Raw genomic sequence first — 6,486 nt, forward strand, 5'->3', positions numbered from 1 at the left:
ACTCCCCATGTCCTACCATGACTTTCAATACAGATGAGTTATTTACTTTTCAGTGTATTCCATGTGTGAATCACTCTCGTGTTTGTTGTTCAGCTTTAAATTAAGAAAGAATGATTACAATGTTACATTTTTATTTTAATTAATTTTTAATTTTCTTTTGTAAAAGAGTAAGGAGAATGGGGAACAAAGATTTAATATAATTGAACCTCTACAAACTATATTTTGCTCTAGTAAGTTTATTTGCCTATATTTATATACATATGTCATTTTCACAGTTTTTAAGTGTAAATTCCATACCATTAATTACATTCATAATGTTGTACAATCATCACCACTATTTCCAAAAATTATTACTATAACAAAAACTCTGAACCTAATAAACAATAAGTGATATGGAATACTTCATAAATTCACATGTTATTCTTTCACAGAGGCCAAGCTAAGCTTCTCTCTGTTGTTCTGATTTCTGTGTATGTGCTGCCGAAGCAAGTTCTTGAGTCATTTTTCTCCAAGTAGTTTCTATGTTAGAGCTTCAGGAAGCCCACCAAATAGAATGATTGCATCCTTTTGGAAATTAGTAGTAAGAAGAATTTAGTTGTTGAGCCACCTGTGGCTTGGCCTTGCTTCATGCTGAATTCTGAATTGCCAAAATTCTTCACTCATTTTTAGATTTCTAGGATTACATAGCACAAGCCTAAGATTTGAAAGTGATGTAAAGCACAAACTTAGAATTATACTTCCTCAGTCAACTGGGGTTTGGTGCTTTGATTGACGTCGTCATTGTCGTGGATGTGAGTTTATGTCTTCATCGTTTTTTTCACTAAGAATAATGAAGAAATAGAATATGCTGACTTTAGAGAGTTTTGTTTTTTGGGTTTTTGTTTTGTTTTGTTTTTTGATTTTTTTTTTACTTCAACTAGTATATGAAGTAGTACTGGTAAAGTAGGAATTTGAGAATGTCTACAAGGAAGTTTCAAAAATAAAGACATTTCTGTCTCAAAATTAAAAACCAGATATAATGGTAATAACAATACAAATACAAACATATAGGGGCACCTGGGTGGCTCAGTTGGTTGTGCGTGCAACTTCAGCTCTGGTCAAGATCTCACGGTTCATGGATTCCAGCCACATGTCAGGATTTGTGCTGACAGCTCAGAGCCTGGAACCTGCTTCCTATTCTGTGTCTCCCTCTCTCTCTGCCCCTTGCCTGCTTGTGCTCTGTCTCTGTCTCTCAAAAATATATAAACACTTAAAAGAAAAACCAAATACAAACATACAGTTAAAGAGAAAATGGCTATTAAATTCAGTCTATATATTTCTAATAAAAATGCCTTAGCCAGCCACCCCATGGATGATTCTTTGACTCTTTTATGAAGCAGCTCCATATCAAATAAGAAAAATAAGTTTGAAATACATAGACTAGATTATATGAAATGACTTAAAGCATAACTGTATTGATAGAAAAATATTTCTAAGTAAGTTAACCTGTAGATAACTGTAAGTACACTTTTGTAACTTCTAAGCAAAATACATCACAACAATCTTACTTAAAAATTCCTCTGAAAAATATCCTTGATTATTCTGGTTGTATTTATGTTAACCCAACACTACAAATTTTCTGAATATAAAATGTTGACATAAATTAATTAGGTATATTTTGTTATTTGAACCACAGAGGAAGATAGCTGTAGCACTGGACTGTAAAAGGACTTACTTTATTTAATGACTTTTCCCCTTTTATCCACATAAACCATTCCATTCTCTTTCATTACTTTAGGCAGTTATGATTGAATTTTATATATTTTTATTTATATATATTCCTAAATAATTCATTGCTTAAATATTTATGTATGTATCATTTTCCTTCCTTTTTCACTCAGCTTAGTTCCTTAAAGTTGACATACATTAATATGTGTATATGGATGTATGTAATATAATTTATCTATCCATTTCTCAAGGGATAAGTACCTAAACTGCTTTTAAATCTTGGAAAATGTATACACACACATATGCACACAAGTATACACACACATATGCACACAAGTGTGCATATATATGTGCATATGTATACATACATGATATAAACATCAATATATATCAAACATATAGGTAAAAATCAAAAAAGGTTGTTAAAAATAAATTTGAGGGAATTTATATGAAAGCTGCAAAGATAAAAATGAAAAATGTAAGAGACAAGATCCAAAGATCCAAAAGCTGAATTAATAGGGGGTTCTAGAAGAGCAAACAGAAAATATTGGGAGGAAAAAATGTTAAAGAAATAATAGAAAAAATATTCAGATACATAGAACATATATTTCAATGTGAAGGTTATTTTGAATAACCAAAATGAAAAAGAAAGCAAAACCTGAGAGTTCTCATGAAATCTTAAACATTAAGAATAAAGAGATCCTAAAGTTTCATTGTATATTATAAAAACAAAGTCATTGACAAAAGAGAAGATATAGATTTAAATCAGACTTTGTGTTGAGAAAGGCAATCTCCTTGTGCAAAGCCGGTACGTACTCTGGGCCTGGGGCTTGGAACACTTTCTTACCAGGAGAGAAAGAACTCACACAGCTGTTACTACCCAGTGTGGAAATATCTTTTCCTGTTTCAGACTAAAGGAATCCCTCTTTGTCTTTGCTTGAAACGTGTGACATGTGGCACCTGGCCAATCCCACTATTACATTTGTCGCCAGGGGGGAGGGCACAGTATCTTTCAGGGTAGGCAACTGTCCTGCATTGGCCTCCAAGAGAGACCTGCTGACCTTGGGGGACCAGTGCCCACTATTGAAGTTGATCTTGTTCTGTCTCTTCTCCACATGAGTAAACATTGTTCCGTCCACTGCTTGACTGTATTTTGTTCTTCTTGCTGACTCTGATAAAGAGATGTAGTGGGCAAAAGTAATTAGAGTCCTCCCCTAGGATTGGCAATCAGTGAATAGTAATATACTCACCAATTTCCAGTAGCAACACTGGATGGTGGTAGAAAATCGAACCGTTTTTTCAAGGTTCACATTTTTATTTTGTTATTATCTTAGGAGAAAAATAAATATTAGTGGCCTAATATTGTAAAATTATTAGTGTGTCATAAAAATTTAATATTAGAGAAGGAAATCCAGAATGTAGGAGGACATATATTTATCTTAAAATTTTGAGTTACAAAATATGTTGAATATTTATTGCTAAAGAAATATATGCTTGAATATAATATTTAAATACATAATTGCACTTACCAAAAGTGCAATTAAAAGCACTAATAATTCATTTTTTAAACAGTTTTGAGAGAATTGTGTAAATAATCTAAATCTGCAATATTCATATGATAGCCACTGGATATTGTCTGAAGTTGTTAGATTCTGCACCTAGTTCAGATTCTGCACTCAATTCCAATGCATGAGTGTCTGGCTTCCATTACCTTGCTAGAGCTGCTCACAGAACTCAGAGAAACATTTTCTATGCTAGATTACCAGTTTACTATAAAAGGATAAAACTGAACAGTCAGATGGAAGAGATGCATAGGGCAAGGTTTTGGACCGGGGAAGGGCTAGGAATTTCCATGCCCTCTCAGAGTACACTGCTCTCTTCAAATCTCCATGTGGCCACCAATCTTTAAGTTCTCTAAACCCCATCCTTTTTGTTTTTTATGCTTCCTTATTTAGGCAGGATTGATTAAATCACTGACTGTTGGTGACTGATTCAACTTTCAGCCCCCCTCCCCTCCCAGATGATCGGGAGGTGGAACTAAAGTTCCAACCCTCTATCACCTGGTTGAGTCCCAGAAAACCAGCCCCATTCTTAGGTGGCATCTAAAAGTCTCCTCATTAACATAGCAAATAACATTTTGATGCTGCCATCACTGAGGAAAATTCCAAGGATGTTAGGAGCTCTGTGCCAGAAATGGGGAGGAAGACCAAATACATATTTTGTTTTATAAATCACAATATTACAGTCATTAAATCAAGAAATAGGTATAATGATTTTACACTATTTTATACAGTTATTGAGATAAGCACCAGAATAAGTAGAACTGAAGAGTTCAAAGAAGTCGATTCTAAAGAGTCAGACTGTAACTGGGGGGAAGAAAAAAAGCCCTGATATTGGCTTTTCATTATAATCTTTCTTGTCATTTTTATTTCTTATCATAAACCTATTGTACTTGGAGAAAAATATTATTAAAACTAAAGCAGAAAAAAAATATCTTATTGACCTGAACTCTAAGCAAATTCTCTAAAGCAAGTTACATCTCACAGGAAAGGTATTAGGTATGCATTTATCTGCAGTCACGAAAACTACCAAATTTCCTTGAACCTCAGTTTTTAAATTCTATTGTATTTAATTTCTTAAATTTTGTTTATCCAAGTGTTATAACAATATATCCTGGGGTCATGGCTACAGTGGCATTACTTCAATTACATGACTCATCATTGTACATAAGAACCCAGTCATTGAATGTCTGTTTTTAGTTTGTATGATGTTTAAGCATTTTTGTTTTCTTGATGACTTTCTTAAGTGTATATCTGGTGAGAAGCTCAAAGATCTTAAAAATGAAAATTCTATTTTGAAAAAATGGTGAAAATATTTTTTCATTACAAGACTTTCTACTCATTTATGTCCTTTTAAAAGTACCAGTTATAGTAGAATATCCTCAGTTATAGATGTGAAACTATTCTTAATAGGTTTGTTTAATCATGTATTACTTTATATCATGAAAGTTTATTGATTTGCACATTATACATATGTCTTTCTGAATGAGATTCATTTATGTTTAGAAGTGGGATATTCATAGTAAAACAATACAACACGTTATATTCAACTGCTTTTTTGATAAATTTGTCCCAAACAATTAAATCTTGAATTGCAGCACGTCAAAATGCTTATTAGTCATGTATTACTTTATCCTTTTTCTTTTGTTCTGCTTTCTTTATAATTTACCTTAGGGTTGTTGCTTCTCAAACTCCTTCATTCATCCTGTCCCAAGATCATGTGAATTCATTCATTTATATTTCTTACCAGGGCCACTGTTTTTCAGTCTTATCCTCACCCCCAGGAAAACACTTATCCTTAAAACTAATCATATCTATCAAATCATTATCAAGTGACCAGCTATTACATCCTGGACCCCCAACTTTGGAACATTTTTATACAGTTCAGATGGTCTTTCTAACATCCTGGGCAATGTTAAATTCATTTTTAATGAAATACAATATTCCTTTTCGTTTGTTCTATATTTTAAAACAACTTTCATTCCAATGATCTGTAGATCTCCTCTCCCCTCCACGTCAGCAATATTGTTAGCAATACACTGCGGGATCTTAACCTGCTCCATTTGTGAAATTCCATGTGTGGAATTTTACTATCTGACCAAACCCTCGTACCCTGGGGCATTCTTCTACTTCACAATATACTGGAAAGTGAATGGGCTTTAAGTTTTACTTTTACTGACCATGTCGTTTTGGAATAATAATCTCTGAGCCACATTTTTCTCTCAAATAAAATAAAAAAAAAAATGCTACTTATCCCACAGAGTTTATTTCAAATATATGTTTAAGTATATTGTTGACGATAGCATATCCATTTTTATTACTGCAGAAAGCAGTTAATTATATATTTTTCTGTACTTTGAGAAGAGTCAACAAGGTAAAAACCATTTTTAGTTTTACACATTTTTGATGTAACTATATATAAACTCACATATATGTCCTTAATTATCATCTCAGGGAAAGATGGAAATTCCCCTACTTAATGGCTATCTTATTAAGTTGAGGTGTTTTTTTTTTTTTTTTTTCGTTTTGCCTTTAAGGGATTAGTTGCAAGATAATCATCTCTTTCTCTTGCATTTTTATTCCTTCACCAGATTGTGAAATAATAATAGGATTAATAACCAGTTAGAACCAAGGAGAATGTGACTGGAAAATGTCTAATCCTGTGGCCTCAGAGAACACATGAGATTGATAATTACCACTGGCATTTATGACCCTACAAAAATAATCATGTTTTGACATTTCCTATATGATTTTTACAAAGAAAAATAAATTGGCAACACAAAACATAGCCAGCAATTATTCCTGGGGCTAATTCTATAATTGTAGGAATTTTTGTTTATAGGAAGACATGATCATACATTCAATAATTGTAGGGTTTGCCACAAAAATGAGATAACTTTATGTGCCATTTTGTCGTAATTATCAAGAGACCACAGAATGGAGTTCAGTGGCTTTATATTTAGGGAGGAATTCAAGCAGCTTCATTAAAAGATGTCTACAACCTATCTTTAGATCATCAATATATGAAATTGATTGGGGACTTTAGTAACAGATTTCTATTGTTTGTGTCTTTAGAGTTTTCTTAAAGCTTTTAATAATGTAATTAATGTCAATATTAGTCTGCAGATTAATATACTTTTTCTTTTGCTAAATATTAGCTATTATTACTTTTTAAGTTTGTTTATTTTGAGAGAGAGCATGCACATATGAACTGGGAAGG

At 32.6% G+C, this 6,486-nt stretch overlaps 1 non-coding gene across 1 annotated transcript; it reads right to left on the minus strand.

Moving 5' to 3' along the window:
• Positions 1–386: 386 nt before the first annotated feature.
• LOC122202793 lies at positions 387–489 on the minus strand. The gene has a single exon (XR_006194884.1). It is a non-coding gene; the product is annotated as a U6 spliceosomal RNA (small nuclear RNA).
• Between the last annotated feature and the right edge of the window lie 5,997 nt (positions 490–6,486).

Source organism: Panthera leo, chromosome A1, assembly GCF_018350215.1.
Source record: "Panthera leo isolate Ple1 chromosome A1, P.leo_Ple1_pat1.1, whole genome shotgun sequence".
NCBI lineage: Eukaryota > Metazoa > Chordata > Mammalia > Carnivora > Felidae > Panthera > Panthera leo.